Source organism: Thermobia domestica, chromosome 13 (genome assembly GCF_964235325.1).
Source record: "Thermobia domestica chromosome 13, izTheDome1.hap1.1, whole genome shotgun sequence".
Classification (NCBI taxonomy): domain Eukaryota; kingdom Metazoa; phylum Arthropoda; class Insecta; order Zygentoma; family Lepismatidae; genus Thermobia; species Thermobia domestica.
In genome coordinates, this window is record NC_137466.1 from 11,017,456 (window position 1) to 11,036,879 (window position 19,424).

Below are 19,424 nucleotides of genomic sequence, written 5' to 3' on the forward strand. Positions count from 1 at the left end.
CTTTTTCATTCCATTTCTCATCATCACCGGCTCCATTAGCCTAGCCGGCATAACCATTGGTCGTAAAACTGAAAGATTTCATTTCATTTCAATTGTAGCAAAATTTGGAGGCCCTAGGAGGCCATAGTATTGGGAATGGGAAGAAACAACAGACACAGTGGGTCTTAAGACATTGTAACCCCGCAAATACGATCAAAAGAGAGATGGAGGGAGGGAGGGGATATTGCTGTAAAATTCAGCATGGGAATTTCAAAGACATTTGCCGAACTGCACTCCTATTAAGTGAACACATTATACCTGTGAAGGAAAGGAAGTAGGATACAATACCGTCAATGCCTTTCACTGAATTAGTATCTTCGACATCGTGAACTTTTTCTCCTCTGTCAACGATACTAGCAACCAATTGAACTTGCAAAATGATCCAAGAATATTGTTATTGCAGATTAGCGACTTATTGGAATACGATTATTACTAAATGTCCTGTTCGATCCACAAAAAATAATAATAAATAAATAAATAAATAAAATAAATAAATAAATAACAAAAATCCTAAATTAAAGGTGGACTGGATTTTAGTAAATTTTACACGAGAATTTGGCTAATGATGAAACATAGGATAGATGCTTTTTAATATATTTCTAAGTTGAAAGTCATTTTTTTTTTAATACAAAGGTTTCGGTTCAACTGAGAGAACACGTGAAACGAAGCATGTGAAAGAACCTATGAAGTATCTCGAAAACGTCACAAAGAGTTTACAGCCACGAAGTATCAAAGAGTTTATGTTGAAGTGATGATATCGAAGTAGGATTGAAACGTAGAATAACTATCGTCTGTTTATCCTAGATCTAAATTGGAGTAAAAGAAGAGCGGTAAAAATATATTTCAGAGACGATTAATCATTGTTAAGTTTCCAGCTTCACACAATTTAGCTTGAGTAGTCATAGACAAAATTTGAGCACCCTTTTTGGTATTAATATTTCGCATTTACTCAAATAAATTATTCGATTTGAAGTAATTTTACGGCAAGTGACTAGTAAGCAGATGTATGATTATTATCTTGGAACAAAAATATTGAAAAATAAAAGGTAAAACTCATGGTAAACAAAACAAAACAAACAAAAAAAAAGAAGAAAAGTTATTAAGACACTTGTAATACTTGTTCATTATTCTTTATTATACACTAGAAATCTATTGTGTTAAGCAGCTCTCTACAATATTGCGATTTGTAAACGAGCACCGGCACCGCTGAAATCGAGAAGAATTTTATAGCCCCTATTTACTCGTAGATATTTTGATAGACGATATTCTGTCGTCAACACTTGTAATTTTGATATTTTGTTATGGCACCGGCAAAAGGCCACGCAAAGGTTAAGACCGCCCATGCATATAGCCCGATGCTAAAAGAATTACGGAAGCGAACTCAGTGAATTGTCAGCACTGTAGTTGGCAACCATTATTATGCTCAGCAAAGCAACTTCAGCAGGAAATTTGTCTCATTGTCTGTCGCTAAGAGAGTTTTATCTTCGCGTGGTGTGTTTGATATGTGATAAACGCCTTGTTAGCAATTATCAACATTGTCCCTTTTGTTAGTCAACGAAGCTTGTCTGCGTTAGAGGTAAGAACATTTTACGTTTTGTTTTTCATTTTTCTTGAGATGTGTATTAGTACAGAGAAATTCGCTTTCAGCAGTATGTGTCTGCTCTGCTTGTGTCTGTCTGTAGAAGGGTTATCACACCTTCAAATTTTTATCAGAATTATCCTGATTTTCCCAAAAGTGCCCTATCTGCTGTCATGATTATGTTTGAACATTTACAAATCTCACAACTCAATACCTACTTTCTTTTGCGGAGTAATCGGTACAGTAAATCCTGTAAAATTAGTTACCGTATCTCTATTACTTAGGCAAGGAGCTTAATTTTGTTATATAATATCTAGAGAGGCCGATACACATACCCATGGTTTTATTTGTAAGTTGGCCAGTTTCTTCAACGCTTTACGACAACACCTTTAATACTTGTGGCGCAAACGAAGGGACGGAGATTTTTGCGGGGGCTCTGTTCTTTCTGTTCCTCATAGACGTAGCCAAGATATATTCGATGGGAGGGGATGTTCTTACAACAACAACAACAACAACAACAACAACAATAATAATAATAATAATAATAATAATAATAATAATAATAATAATAATAATAATAATAATAATAATAATAACTATTTTATTAATGTTATTAATATCTTATTTTTATTGTTTCGTAAAGTACAGGTTCACTTTTATCTCTCATTTCCTCCCCATTCCTTCATTTTAAAATTCTAAATGTAAGATCCGGCTTTCTATTTCGTCACTATTTGTCCATTCTTTGGAATGCATGAGTTTCATTGTCTAGTTCCCGTCTTTACATAAAAATAATAAAGTATTTAGACTTTAATCCCACTTTTACTTATGATGATGATTTTGTTTGTGAAAACTGCAATGGCGTCTCTTGCATGTAAAATTTGGGGAATATCAAAGAAAGTGATTTAAATGGTACTACCTAGCCCAACCTGTTTATTATCTTTGATTCCATTTGTTACCTTTCTGCTTACCTTCACGGACCCCCTGAGACGTATCAAGAACTCTGATATAATCATTTTACAGCCTGAATATTATATTCCAAATAAATATAATTATTATTATTTATGTATTATACTGTCGTTAGTAAATAAATTAAGATTGAATATTGAATATTTTGTACTTTAAAATTTTGGGGGGACACGTACCTCTCACCCCCACCCCTCGCCAGAGACGCCCGTGGAAGACTGTAAAGCGAATGGATTGTGTGATTACTTCAATTGAAGATGAATGTGATTATTTGACTGGGTGAGATTTAGAAGGACAAAATTCCACTGGAATCAAATTTTGAAGGACTAAATTGAAAACTATTTCCTACATAAACTATGGGCCTACTATTTTGCTGCTCGTAGACTATTAAAGGAGATTTTATGAATAACTATTTTAAAAAAGCAAACTAATTAGGCCTATAGAGTACTACTGTAGTGTAGCGAAAAGCGTTTTGAATTTAGGTCTAGACTCGTTAAAGGAAAATCCAAGTGAAATAGGTTCCTTTGCATGTCACTCATCCATTTGATTACGATGAACGTTTCGAACATTGAAAGTTAAGATAGGCTTGATGTTAACATAACTAGCCTAACGGTACAATAGAAAGTAGTTCTTATTGTAGGCTTGTGGCTGGCCTATTTTATTTTAGACTATATTTTTCATATTATACTAAAATTGTATGCTTAGGCCTCCTATTTGATCATATTGTTTTCATTTTTCTTATATAATCATTTTTCGTAAATTTTCTTCCTATTTTCTACTGTATGTTATAGATCTATAGGTCTCTGAGTTCTTGCTTTATTGACTTCCTAAAGCCAGACAATGTGGGGATGCGTGTCCATTTTGCCCGATTAGCTCGGGTAAAGTGGACATTTTGTATGACTTGTAATTATCAGTAATTACTCCATAAAGCTTTTTCAAAACAGGTTCGTTTAAATATATCTTAAAAGTTAAGGATGGAAGTACATTGTGAAATTTTTACCTACTTGCTAACGTATTTCTATAGGACTGAAAAAATTAAATTCCTTAGAGTGGCTGCTTTACCCACCTTTCCCCTACACATTTGATTGGTTAATGACAGTAGGAAATTACTTTTACAGTAGTGTTTGATGCTGATATTAATATAAATATTGGAAGCTATATTTACTCTTTATTGTACCTTTTAGCATTTATATATTTTTCAAAACGTTTGGGTAGGCCCGTGCCTACCCGTCCTACCCGCTAAAGCCGCCACTGCTTTGAGGTAAGTAACAATAACAAAATTGTTGTTGGTAGTGGATCCACTTTTATGACACGTGGCTATACAAGGATCGTTCAGTTCTACATATTTATGTGGGTGTGTGACCGACACATTTCTGAAGCTATCACGGAAATTATAATTACTACCGACGCTAAATTGAATACAAATAAGAACCTATATAACGTTGACATACTGCCAAAAACCATATCTATAAGCTATCATGATATTTAATATATCTTAATCACGAAAAACTATGAAAAATATTAAATAAGCTATAGGGGCTACAGAACCCAAATTCAACACGAATAAGAAACTTCACGACATATATATATATATATATATATATATATATATATATATATATATATATATATATATATATATATATATATATATATATATATATATTATTATTATTATTATTATTATTATTATTATTATTATTATTATTAAGTATTTAGCCTGTTGGCAGGCCCTGGAACTAATGAGGATTGTGTTCTTTCTTATGTTGGGTCTGGAAATTGTTTCTTCCACGTTTGTCGATCTTCAGCTTCCTCTTTTAACACTCAATATTTTCTTCTATTTTAACAATTATGAATAGGTCTATGTTCTATATGTGGCCCCGCGTGGCGCAGTCACTAACGCTCTCGCCTTTAGTGTGAACGGTCCCGGGTTCGATTCCAGATGGGGACTCAGTCGAAAAGTTGTAAAAGCTTTTACAGGTTAGCCATTATGAATGAGGTTTTCCTCATTCACACCAGGCAAATGTCGGGATGGTACCTAACATATAGGTCTCAAGCCGCTTCCTTCCTTCCCTTTCATCGGATAGTGTGCTCGCCGAGAGACGTCATCCCTCATACGTGACGAGCTAACATGGCCATAGATGCCGAAAGAACATAAATCTATAAAGATTAGAGATTGAAAATGCTATAAATTTAGGGCGGATGGGCTTCTAAGTCAACGTACTATTATCAATATATATGTTGTTTCAGTAAATGCAGGGAGTGACGGCTTTTGAATAAAGCCTAGCCCGTAGGCAGGGAGGGGATAGAGTAGGCAGGCCTGCCCCAAATTACGTTTACCCTTTTAAAATCAGAACTTATAGAGAATTTTCAAAGTAAAGCAAAACTAGTTATGAAATGCTTGCACTTTTATTTCCAAATTAAGTTAATCTAGTGAGTTTTACTCCTTTGTGGGTAAAATGGTACGTTTCTTGCTAGATGCACCAAATATCTCCCATTGGCCTTCGAGAGACGCACATTTTAAGAATTTCAAACGCAACTAACCTTTTGTTGTACCGTGGCACGATTGAAAGACGTGGTACCAGATACACTTCCAGAGAATAGTTTCATTAAGGTATAGAACGTTAAATTGCGGACTGCAAGATGGTCATCCTCTGCGGCTACCTTTAACCTTAACAGGCACATTCAGTTGTTTGTTCAGACAAATACTGTATATGTTCAAGAAATAAGCTGTCAACAATTGTAAGATGAAAAAGATCTAGAGCTGTGTATCAGATTCTGTGAGGCAGATCCGGAAAGTAAGGTTACAACCCCTGTATCACTAAATACGTTGTAGACACTTTGTCAAATACACATTTTTTGAATGAATATTAGCCCTTGTAGTCTTACTTTTCGGGCCTGCCTCGTACATAAACTGTTTTGTGTGCTGCTGCATGTTTCTCATTGTCCCCTCACTTTTGATTTCTGCGCCTCTAAGAAATCAGGATGGCCTCGTAAAAATTTAAATGTTGTCGTTACCTGTGCTAGCTAAGCGAAGTATGCTTGCCTACTATACTAATTATTTGAAATCTTCTGAAACCAGTGGTCGAAGTGAGATGGTATGCGGTGGTATGCCATACCGCCTCTGGTTTTCTAGTTATCAAGACATACAGCCTCTGTTTATTTTATTTTATTTATTTATTTATTTATTTATTTTTTTTTGTTTGTTATCAAGACATACCGTCACTGCAGTGTAGATGCTGAGTACTTTTAATAAATCCATTTTTATACACAGTAATTGACGAATAACTTTGCACATAAAAAGATTTCATTTCTTATGTGGAAATAATTTCTAAGTTGACATCAACATTTTTGTTCTTTTTCCTATCTTTTGTTTTTAAAATGATGTGTCTTCAAAGAACTTCATCTAGTTTATATTTTGATGTGCCATATTTCTTTCATATGTCTGTGTGTCGTCTTGTTTTAATTCATATAGACCTAAATGTGTTTTGTGCATGAGCGGATTTAGGAGTTGTCTGCTGTAGGAGCGATTCTTCTAGGGGTTTGGAATACCCCTCATTCGAGTATGGGGTCCGGGGGGTTTTCCCGCAGGAAATTGTTAATACAAAACCTCGGTATATGAACATTTTCGTGTACTCTTCTCTATAATACAACGTAAGGGAATATTTTTTTTTTCAGAAGGTTGTTGTCAAGGGATCAAAGTCTTTCCATTCCCCCTCCCTCCCGTAACTAAAGAGAAGCTCTTTCAGTCTGTATGTAAATAGAAATGCAATCTTTTAGGCAACATACCCTCACTGTATTTCAACATTTAGATAGCCAGTATTGCGAATAAAAATCGTAATAAAACATACCGCCTCTGCTTTTTTTCTACTTCGAACACTGTCTGAAACTGTATGAATTCATAGTATGTAATGATAAAACATAATCATTTATCGATGCATTGTCTCTCGAGAGCCGCCATTGAATGCAAGAAAAGTCGGTTATATTGTGGGTCGGTTAATGTTCCTTCGTAGCGAAAAGAGCAATATGTACTTGTATACGCGTAGTCTCAGACTCCATTCTCAGTTAGAATATTTCGCTCGGATACAAGTTAATTGATGGTTTCAGTTCCGCTTATTGTAGATGTCTCCTATAACATTGTTGCTAATGAGTTGTATTTAACTTCGATCAATCAGCCAAACACGGTTAAATTTATAGAGTTAGGTATTCCCAGTAGCCCTATTATGTATTAATAATATTTAAATGTAAGAAATTGTGGAATAATAAAAGAAATGACGGATTAATTTCAACAGTCGTTTACTATGTAAGAAAGAAAGATTGTGATCCCAAGTTGTAGTCTGTTGGTCGATAATTCTGACAAGTTTTCCCATGGATTCCCTTCTGTTCTATTAGATGAATATCGAAGCAGTACCTTGATATATAGTCCCTGGGCAGCCTATTTTTACATTATTCCTGTTAATGTGAAGGCTTAAATTGTCTTCGCATGGTATGTGGAAGTTAGTTAAAAAGGAAATGGAATTTTCATTTTAAAGTCCCATGAGTATGCTCTTCAGACTAAGGGAGACGGTGATTAAGGCAAGTCAATGATGATGGAATGATAATGGGGGAGTATCCCAACCCCACAGACACGATGTTGCGTACCACAAACTTACTTATTCAGGGATCGAACCATGGACCCGAGCCTCCAGAGGTAAGCGCTCTACCACTAAGCCACCGTGACGCCAGGACTCAAGACTATATTTTTACTAATATACGAGGAGTGATCGGAAACTAATGTTACAAAGCCTGCAGTGAAACGAGTATATATAATTTCATACAACCAATACAGCCAACAGATACTACATACCTTAGATTATTTTTCGACATGGTCTCCATATTGGTTAAGGCACTTATCGCAATGTGGGGTGAGTTTGAATATTTCCTCCTTGTAAAAATCCTGTCATTGCGTATTCAGCCACGTTGTCGTTTTGCGATATGCGGAATGTCGTGCATAATGTGACGAACACTTCCGAACGACATTCCCAATTCTACCATCAGATGTCGTAACGTAATCCTCCCGTTGTCCTCAATCGGCTTCTCCTCGCGATGTGTGTTCAAATTTCTTGATGCCGTGCTGGGTTGGCCACTGCGCTCCTTGTCAGTGACATTTTTTTTTTTCTACCGCTGCAAACTTTCGATACTGCGACATGCTGACGGGACATTACAGTCTCTCCGTTCATCTCTATTAGTTGCCGGTGAATTTCAGCCACTGTTTCATGTTTCTCTCACATAAATCGAATAACTGAGCTAACTTCTTCATGAGACAAGTTTTCCAAACAAGCAGGTCCATATCCATGGGGGGTCTGACCCCCTAAATGTTTACTGCTCCCTTAAAATTTTAACAGTAGGCTTGCAAATGAACTATAATATGGTTGGATCGCCCCCGTAACTTTTATCGCCCTTTATACTTTTGAGTCGCCATTTGTGTTTACCTACACTAGCGTCGTAGGTGGCGGGTGACTGAAATTCTGCACAGTTGCCAGCTGCATGTATTAACATTACCTGGCAGTCCTTATTCCTTTATAACAGACGAAACTCCAGTAATATCGGCCTTGTAATTTCAGTTTCTGATCTTCCCTCGTATTAGACCAATAATCTGTTTTGAATTTATTGTTACTATAAACTAGCTAATATTCTCATACATTACACCGTGTGATATTTTGTGCCTCCTCCAAACCTTCCATTCTTTTGTACAAGAGTGAAGAGAGAGAAACTTTCCGTTAAACACCCAGTATTGGGCGCATTCCCTTCAAGGGGAAATATAACTCTTCTTGTAGTTTTCAATGAGATGAGATGACAAAATTCTTTATTCTGTCAATATAATAAAACCAATAATCTGCTCTCAGTCTAATGTTAATACAAACTATCTAATATTCTTAAGTGTTTCAGCAAGTATATCTTGCACTCCCTTCAAACCTATCCTTTTCTGCAAGAATATAAAAAAGATAAGCCCTTTGAGATCGAAACTCGAACTTACTAACAAAAAAATGTAAGAATTATTTATTTATTTTGTGATTATACTCCCGTCATCTACGGCCTTAAATGAACATAAACTATTCCATACTGGCCAAAGATAAATATTTAAAAATTAAGTCTACTACTCAGGGGCGGATCCAGGACCGACTTCTGGGGGGGGGGGAGCGGTGGGTTGTTATACTGCTACTTTTAAGGGCTCCAAACTTTGGGATGGGTTTTATTTATATATATAAAATAAGTAAGTTTCTTCTTCTGGGAAGGGGATCCATCGCCCCGATCGCTCCCCCTGGATCCGCCCCTGCTACTACTTCAAGCTAAGTTATAGAGACGTTTTAAGCAAGCTATAGAACGTAAGTTGTAATACAGTATATTAGAAACAAACATTCAATTTTCTCCTTTCAAAATTTCTCGTGCCGCTCCTGTTTCAACAGAAACACATAACTAAATACAATCTCTACATGTTGCTGAGCAGGCTTTCTTCAAAAACTAAACAAAACAAAAACAACAACAACAACAAAAAGCGGCGGGGGGGGGGGTAATCAAAGTGTGAGGGGAAGCACTGAGACGCTATTTGCTAAAGGAGGTACCGTGAGCAAGAGTGACATGTACTCGGAGGTTAATTTACCTTAGCTCCGACATGGTACTGGGAGGTTCGTCAACTCAGGGCACCACAAGTTCTATCCCTTCAGGAACAGCACAGCTGAATATTTGATGATTGTTCCATTCTTTATTATGTATAGGCTATATTGCAAATTGTAGTATGCCTAAGAAGGAACACACTTCGATAAATATCTTCTTTTAATATCTACGGTTATTTCTAAGAGAATCCTTACATTCTTTCTTTCTTTCTTCTTCACTATTAGTAGTGATAAGTAGGTGCATCAGGCATCGGCTAAAGTGCGCTACAAGTGTAGAAAAAGAAAGATTAATCCAAGAACATTGTTACCGGTATATAATAATAAATATATAAACACCGATGGAAGTAATATGATTCCAAGATTTTGAAAGAGAATGTAGATGTTATGATCCAGGATATATTCAATCTTTATCAAGATATCCTTTATCCAAATTAAATAGAACTTTTCGAATTCTTTTACGTATCTGTATAATTCCATATTACTTCGTTGAAATCTGTATATCTAAAAAGTAGAATTTAATACCGTTAGCGTTATTTATTGAAGTTGATATTTACTATTTGACGTCAAGAAAATGATATTTAATAACATGTAAATTAAAATGTATAGAAAATTAGATTTTTAGAAAAGGTTTGATCGTTCCTTTGTGTTGATTTCAATGCAGTAAGCACACTTAATGAATCAAAACTTTTTTTTTTTTTTTTTTTTTAATATATAGCAATGCTTGTCGAATACCAAATGCTTCATCCTCGAAGATGGACGTACAGCTATATTGGTAATTTATATTTTAGCGTAGTCGATCGATTAGATATATAAACAGCTGCTCCAACATGAACACTGTGGTATTTTGAGGCATCTGTATGCACAAATATGGTATCCTTACCGAATTGTAGAATAAAAATCTTTCCATATACTTTGATAAATTTTATGATTTAAGCCTTCATTTGTAATTGAAATATAAGGAGGAATTGTTACTGTGATTTGAGCCAAATTGGTATTATAATGCCATACGAAGCAAGGAAGCGGTGGAACTTTTTGTACCAATATATTTATATCTTTAAAAGTAACATATGCTTGAACAATCTAAGGATAATTCCGTGTGAAAGGAACATTCTTTTGTTTGAGAAGTTATTCTATCTGTTGAAGTTTCTAAAGTATTGGAGAGTTATATTTCCAAAATACTTTATTATAAATTTAGAAGCCAATTTAAAAAAAAATATATTGTTAATGATATATTCAGATTCCCTTAATAGTGCCAATTTAGGACAGAAAAATGACTGTCAGAAAGGATTTTTGCAAGGTTGTATATTGCTCGTTCGAAATTAGTATAATGTTTGCTAAGTTTATTACAAAATACGCTGCCATAAGTTAATTTAGATATATATCCTTGTTTAAGAATACTGATTAGTGTAAATGAGTTTATACCCCATTTTTTTTTTTTTTTTTTTTTAAAGAAGAAAGACACTTAAATGTACTCATTAAGCATTTTCCTGAGAAAGATGTTGCATGTGAAAATTCTAATTTAGTTTGCAGTCCAAAAATAATCCTAGGTATTTGAAAACATTTTCAGACGATAGTTTAACATTATGGATTTGCAACCAAGATTGTTAAAAATTCTTCCTTCTAAAAATTATTAATTTTGTTTTATTCCAGTTTAATTATAGTTCATTGCTAACCATCCAAATATTTATTTTATGTAGATTACTTCCCATAATAGGAAAGTGTTGTTCAATATTTCTAGTATAAGAACTAAGTAACACATCATTAGCGAAAGCAGTAACACAGCAGAAAGCAGTAAATTGTTTCTTATGAAAGAAGTTGCTATTCTGGTTGGAGATTCAATTTAGAAAGGTTTAACCGTTACAGGTGTAGACATATGCCAATATGCTATAATGACGAAAAAAAGAAAAAGAACTTAGCTAGGTGGCTAATAAAAACAAGAATTGTATGTAACTACAGCAAGGGCAGGGCAAAGCTGGTGGAATCTCGCGAGACTGCGTTCGCAGAGAAGAGACACGTGAGCGATGGTGAGGATAAGTGTGAACGAAGAGAGTAGAAACATACTACGTTCCTCATATAGTTTTCTTAGTTTACATTGCGAAATTTATTTATTTATTTATTTAAGAAGAAGAACACAACAGGTTATTCTACCCAATTACAGTGTTCATATCAGAGTTACATAGAATATCTATAATATATTTGCGAAATCTATTCTGACTCATACTGTGTATATCCAGAACTTTTTTACATTTACTCAGTTTGTTGTAGACTGCACCCATCCTCCACGTTGGTGACTGTTTTGTTGCATTTGTTCGAGATTTCTTAGAATAAAAGAAATTTTCATTGCTCACACGTATGTTTCCATTGGGTACCCTGAGATGAAAGGCAGAGACCAAATCCTTACTATTTAATTTGTTATTTAATATTTTGTACAAGAATATCATGTCATTTAACACTCTTCTGTGATTGAGAGACATTGTGTTAAAATTTTCATTAAGAGAAGTACTATTTTCATATGTGGGGAAGATGCCTGTTCTCTTGTACACCAGAAACCGCAGAAATTTATTTTGAACTCTTTCTATTCTAATAGAGTCTTTCTTCGTGTGGGGGTTCCATATAATAGACGCATATTCTAATTTTGATCTAACAAATGAAAAATATAATTTCAGTAAAACATTCGACTTATTAAATTCCCTTCCCATTCTCAAAATAAATCCAAGACTTTTGTTTGCGTCATTTACAATTTGATTTATATGATGCTCAAACGATAGTTTATCATATATTACACCCAAATCTTTGATAGTTTGTTTCCCCTTTAATTCTTTACCACCTATCTTATATTGAAATTTAACAACATTCCGTTTCTTAGTGAAGGACACGGTTTTGCATTTATCTGAATTTATGTTTAACAATTTGCTCTTGCACCATTCATTTACTCTGTCTAGATCCTCCTGCAAACTGACACAGTCCTGTGCTGTTGTAATTCTCCTATATAATTTTAAATCGTCTGCATAGAGTAGTTTATGTGATGTTTTAATACAATTAGGAAGGTCATTAATGAATATTATAAAAAGTAACGGCCCTAAATTAGATCCTTGTGGGACTCCAGAAAATTGAATATATTCAAATGATCTACAGGATTTATAAACCACATATTGTTTTCTGTCCATCAAATATGACTTCATAAGAGCAATTAACTGATCAGAAAAGTTGAGAAATTTAAGTTTATTTACTAACAACGTGTGGTTTACCTTATCAAATGCTTTCGCAATATCTGTATAAACTACATCTATTTGATTATTACTCTCCAATGTATTCACTAGATGGTCAGTGAAGACAGCGAGATTTGTTACGGTGGATCTGCCAGGAACGAATCCATGTTGATAATCCGATATTACTGGTTTAATGTGATTTTCAATACGCTTATAAATTATGCTTTCAAATATCTTTGCAAATGAGTTTAGAATACAAACCGGCCTATAATTTTGAATTTCTTTACTGTCATTATTTTTAGGAATAGGGCAAACTTTTGTAAGTTTCCATTTTGCTGGAAACGTGCTGGTTTGGAGTATTAGGTTAAATAGCATGTGTAAAGGTAATAAGAAACTCTCTTCACAACCTTTTATTACATATGATGGTACATCATCGATACCTATCGAACACTTTGATTTTAGTTTTCTGATTGCCATTCGAATCTCGTCCACTTCTATTACCGCTATTTGCAACATATCAATTTTTTCATACATTTCAACTAATGTCGAATCATCTGTTTCAACTAGCAGTGGTGCTCCGTCTGTATACACTGATTTAAAGTAGGTTGCAAATGCGTTTACTATATCTTTATCACATGCTAACTCTTTACCCTCATAACACAATACATTACCATTTAAATGTTTTGTTTTACTCTTAATAAAGTTCCAAAACGTAGATGGGTCCTCTTGTATTAAATATTCCGCTCCCTTAACGAAGTTTGTATATGCGACTTGTATATCTTTCTTAATCCTTTTTCGAAGTTCATTAAATTCGCGTTTATGTAAATCTATATTTGACTTTCCGAGTCTTATCGCTTTGCGGTGACGAGCTTTCATTTTAATTTTATTTATAATGTCTAGCGTGAACCAGCTAGGATAGTTTCCCGTGCTCTGTTTCTTTTTCGGAATGCATTTGTCAAATATATTATATAAGGTGGAATAAAACTTTTCAACAGCGCAATCAACGTCAGTATGTTCACCCAGTACCTCCCACTCTACCTTTCCCAATTCGTGATATAGTTGATTGTAGTTTGCCTTACTGAAATTATAACCCATTACTTTACTTTGACTTTTTATCTTTACCTTATTGTTCTGTTTGATTTTAATTAATAGCGCAGGGTGGTGTTTATCCTCTTTAAGTACGGGGGGTTCTTCTCTCTCAACCACTACATTATCTAAATTTGTTAATACCAAATCTATAGTTGATTCAAGGAACGTTCAGTACCTCATGTAAACAAATACACGTGGTGATTGTTTAATTTTGTTGGTTAAAGAGCCTAGAAACGTTAATGCGGAAGAAGCAAATAGTCCATTGTTACGTAAGCTGTTTTTCAATATTTTTGTTGCTTATAAGGCTCATTACCAGAAATTCAATTTCTTTACAATTAAATAACAGAAACAATATTGTATCTAAGAACTAAATTGAATTAATGCAATAAAAGAGAATACGTATGCGTAGAAAGTGGCTTTGACCCACCTTAAGCGCGAATCACAATTTACAATATGGCCGCGTTGCGGGAATATGTAAAACACAATAATGTATAAAATCACGTGCTTCTCGAAAGAAGCGCTGACCGACAGCCAATCATCCGATGACTGGCGGAGTAATACAATTCTGCAATGTTTACATCAGGATCAGAAGGTTCGTTGAATGAACTTTAGTGTCCTACCTAAACTATTCTGAACATCATTGAATGATTTCAAGTCATATAATGACATGAAGTTATTTACAAATTTGTACTGCCCCGGGGCGCTCATGAAATCGAAACCCGTACCTTTAATGTCTGGTAAATTAAAGTCACCAAGTACAAGAAGGGTGCAGCCTGGTTGACACTTCGATTCAATGTACTGAAATATTTCATCATATTTACAAATGACAGAATTTGGTGGAAAATACACAACACATATATACATTGTTACCCTCTCCCCACTTACTTTCACCAAAAGACAGTCTACGCCATTATTTAGGTCATCATTATATATCAAACACACTTTATATTTATTTCTTAGTATTGCAAGCAATACCCCTCCCCCCCTACTCTTGCCGGTTTTTCTGTCACTACGGATTAGTGAATATCTGGCATCAAAGAGTTCTGAGTCAAAGATACCCTCATGCAACCACGTCTCTGTTATTGCCAAGAAATCGTAGTTCGTTGACAGCACACTACAATAGAAGGATTCAGTTTTGCTTCTAGCCCCCTCACATTTTGATAATACACACTTAGAAACCCTTCGGAATGCACGTTGTTATCTGAAGAAGAATCTGTTTGTGCTTTTTCCTCTTTCTTACCTGCCTTGAAATCAGTCTCTGGTCACTTCCACTTGTTCCCTCGGGGCGTGGCACCTGTCCCTTTCGTCATTTTTCTTGTAATGACCTTGTTGCTGGTCGTTCCGGTGACCTGACTCACTGACACTGTATCCAATTCGCTCACATTTTGTTTTGTTCCTGACGCTACTGCAGTTGTAGAGGAAACATCTTCGGGGAACGGACAGAATGGCAGGAGGACAAAATGGCAGGGGACATAATGGCAGGAAATAATGGCAGGAGGACAAAATGGCAGAGGACGAAATGGCAGGCGGACGAAATGGCAGGAGGACAGAATGGCAGGAAGTTAATTTGAATTGTCGGGTTTTAAACTATTTTGTTTCTTGCTTGATAAATGAAGATTTCAACATAAATTTTCGATTTATTCATTATGCTCCAAAATTCGAACTGCTAATAATATTTCAATTCTAATTGACAGTCGTCTACAAACACCTTACTATTGCAAGCTTTCTATTCATACCAGCAGTGTCTTAATGAAAGAGGTTAGTTTTAGTCGTTTTCTTTTTTATATATATTATTTAAGATTTTTTCGGGTATTACTAGAAGGAAGCAGCTTTTATCTTTATTTATCACTGTGATCTGTATATGCTCAAGTGAAGACAAACAGTTTCAAAAGTTATTGAAGTTACAGTAGAGCGTCGATTATCCGAAGTAATTGGGGGACATGGGTGTTCGGAAAACTGGTTTGTTCGGATATTCGAACTGTACATGTTTATTTGCCAAAAAAAAAAAGTACTGTACAGTAAATTTATTCATAAAAACAGGCATCTCTTTAAGTATTACAAAGTAATGGGGCGTTTACACTTAGTCGATTTGCGTTCGATTCAGTTGAATTGACGTCACTTTCAACTTAATCGACCGTGTAAACGGGACTTCAACTTAATCGCTTGTTGATCGAAGGCGACTAATCGACTGGCAACTGAATTAAAAGACGTTCTATTTTCTGTGGTTGAAATAATTGAACACATCCATCAATCTGATTCGGCCTAGTTGCTTCGATTTAGTGGCACATGCAGCGAGTCGATTTAGTCGTGCGACTAAATCGACTAAGTGTAAACGCCCCATAACGTACAAAGGCAACTTTAGTAGGAATATATAGTATGTGGTACAGTTTATTAAACAAAAATATGTACATATTACATACGCATTTTGCATGAACCGACAGAAGTGTGCTGATTGTTGAAACACAGCGACTGGCGGCTTGGCCGGTCAGCAGCGCCTTATGAAGGCCCCATTAGAAGCAATGTTCCGCCAGCGGTGGCTCAGTGCGGCAACTACTGTGGGAAACTTGGTTTGGGAGTGAGGGGAATGATGGACGGTAGGGTGGGAGAGTAACAGGTGCGAGCGAGTACACAGTTCGGTTAAGCGGTCGTTCGGTTGACCGACGTTCGGATAATCGTGGCTCTACTGTATTTGCAAAACATTTTAAGTAACAAGCAAAAAAAAGGGAAAATACATAATCCTCCATATTAACTTTCGAATAAACTAACCTCGGTATTATACAAAGAATCAGATACTTTCTGTGGCAAAGAAAACGAATTAAAATTGGTCGATTCGACTCGTTCCGAAGTTTTTGACGAGAGGATATGTAGGATGTGTACTCATTATTTTCTGGTGACTGTCTCTAGTATTTTTAAGTCTATAAAATATGCATAGGGGCAAATTCAAGGGAAGCTCGGGGCAAAAATCATCGGAGGAAACAAATTGTAGAGTACTCACAAGAAACACTAGAACTTTCGGTAGACATAGGGTCTCCCGTTTTCAAAATATAGGATATGATTAATTGGGGAGCAGGAAAATTCGGTGTAGGAAAATTCGGTGTACGGAAAACTCGGTGTGGGGAATGTTAGGTGTAAAGAAGGATTCGTTGTAGTAGGCCGTAGGATTTATTAAAAACTCAACTTTGAGAATAAATGAGCGTATTTGTTTGAAGTTCAAATTTTGTGTAGAAGTACTTTAACTGTCTACTATCATTTTTATTGTTTACTGTCTACTTTATATTGCTTTATATTGAATTGTGTTCCTGAAATTATTTGAATTCTAGATTTCGACGGATTTTAACATTTTATGGCCCTTACACGACGAGAAATTTGTTTTCCGAAGTCCGTTCGCGTGATTTAGCGAAGCGACCATCGCTACCAATCGACATTTAATTTAAAACTTAAGTTCTTGTGCTGTTTTGGAGGATGCCTCCTATAGAATTTTCTACTTCTAAAAAAATGTAGGTTACTGGATGGGTAAAGTTGAAAATTGTAGATTTTTCAAAAATGTTCTGACGATTTTATGTCTATTTTATAAATGAATATTTAAATCTAAATTCTTCAAAAATGACATTGTTTGTTTATGTTACTCAAAGGTGTAAAAATAAATGCCTCAACTAAAGTATCTACGGCTGATTGGAGGAGAAGTCAATAAGGAGTCAATAGGGTTGCAGTACTTGTTTACCTTAACTTAAGACAAACAAAGTGTCTGATTGGAGGGGAAGTCAACTATTTGTACGACTATTATCTGATAAAACCATTCTGCTTTATATTGCCCTTTCCACTAAGACTTTTTTGATCAATGTATTTTTGCATCTTACATATGTATATGCAGAATGATTCTTTCAAAACTCACGGATTTCATTTGGCTCTAGAATTTCTAACTGAAGTCCGATTTTCATGCGGTTTACTGCAAATCATCAAGGAAGAATGGGAGATTTATGGGACTATGTTTACTGGTTTAAATTCATCCGGGGTAATATAGAGCAGGCCGCAAGAAAAACAGCAAATATTCGCCATTGTAAGTTACAGTTCGAATGAGATATAAGATATTTGAAGCGAAATTGAAGAATACAAATTAAGTGTTAGTGGTAACACACATAAATCACATGTTGAATAGACGGTTTCTTGGGTGACTTAGAGTCGGTAACTGACATCTTCCACAACATCCGCCAGCGAGGTCCGATCCTTCCCTGTGTTCCTCAGAAGCGATCCTGTTTCCTGCAATTTATTCACTAACAACCATATTATGTTTCTGTCTGGGGCAGAACGTGAGGCAAAGTGGTGCTTTTAGTTGTTCCTGTAACTATTCTCTGAAGTTATAGTTGTAATTGTTTTATTTCTGACAAAAAGTATCAGATTCATTGTGTGATGAAAAGTAGTTCATAGTAATACCCCGCAAAAGACATGAAACAAATATTGGACTCAAGGCAAAATAATAATAATAATAATAATAATAATAATAATAATAATAATAATAATAATAATAATAATAATAATAATAATAATAATAATAAATTTGCTTTTCTTGAAATAGGTAATAGCATTTTATTCGTTACATTTTATGGTTTTCGTTTTCACAATATGAAGTGTCGTAAATTATCGTAAGTGGTAATATTCAATATGTATTACACCGAATCTACCTTACACCTGAATTTCCTCACATCGAGCTTTCCGTACACCGTATTTTCTGTACACCGAATTTTCCTACACCGAATTTTCCTAGACCCGATTAATTGTATATATGTCATATGATTAATTGTATGTCATATGCAATTTGATAAGGTAATAGTATGAACACAAGAAAGAGCATTTATCAACGTTTAAAGATACGCAAGTCATTACACAATTTACTTCATTAATAAATATGATTTAAGTGTCTTTATATCAATCTTTCGTGGACTCGTCGTAACCTGGAAGAATTCTGATAAATTCTACATGAAACTAAGACGGAAATCAGGACACATTTTGTACATAAATTTACAAAAAGAGACGAGACTTTTACAAGCATTTACGACACGAGACGACAAAACCTGAATTCTCATCTCGTCTCGAGGGCAACGCTATGAGCAAGCAAGTTAGAAATCAAATATGCAGGATCATGATTCCTTTAAGCTGCACTAAGCTGTAAATATACCCAATATCGCATTGGGGATGAAAGGGGAGCGATTAAAGTGGAATGCCTGATAATTTAAGGTCTCTCATAACTCCAGTGAAATTCAGGAAAAAATCTCTGAATTACGAAAAAAGAAAACTTACAAAATACATTTTCAGGGTAACTCTTACAGCCATTACCTTACCTTACCATACAGCTCTACAGCCCTGGGTGGGCTTTGGCTTCATTCACCAGGCGCCTCCATTCTTCTCTATTCTTTGCTTTTCCTTTCCAGTTCTTAACTTTCAATATTCTCAAATCCTTGTTTACATTCTCGTACCATCTTTGCTTTGGTCTACCTCTTCTTCTCGTGGAGAATATCTTTTCATGTAGTATCTTCTTTGCTAGTCCTCCTTCTTCCATTCTTTCTACGTGTCCCGCCCATCGCAGTCGTTGCGCTTTTATAAACCGTACAATATCTTCTCCTCTTAGGATGTCTTCTATTTCTTTGTTGGTTCTGCTTCTCCATTCGTTATTCTCTCTGATTGGCCCGAAAATCTTTCTAATTATTTTCCTTTCGAATATTCGTAGTTTTTCTTCGTTTTCTTTGGATAACGTCCATACTTCTGCGCTGTAAGTGACTATCGGTCTAATTGTCGTTTTGTAAATCTTCATCTTGGTTTGCCTGCCAATGCTTTTGTTTTTGAGTATTTGTGCATTAGCATAATACGCCTTGTTTCCTGCTAGAATCCTTTCTTTGA

The 19,424-nt window shown here is 35.2% G+C and overlaps 1 protein-coding gene across 1 annotated transcript in view; it reads left to right on the top strand.

The window, feature by feature from the left end:
* Positions 1–1,470: 1,470 nt before the first annotated feature.
* LOC145668016 (uncharacterized) overlaps positions 1,471–19,424 on the top strand; it is a 47,174-nt gene continuing 29,220 nt past the window's right edge. The window contains exon 1 of the mRNA XM_081735477.1: positions 1,471–1,615. The gene's annotated coding sequence lies outside the window, so the exon portion shown is untranslated. The remainder of the gene's footprint in view (positions 1,616–19,424) is intronic.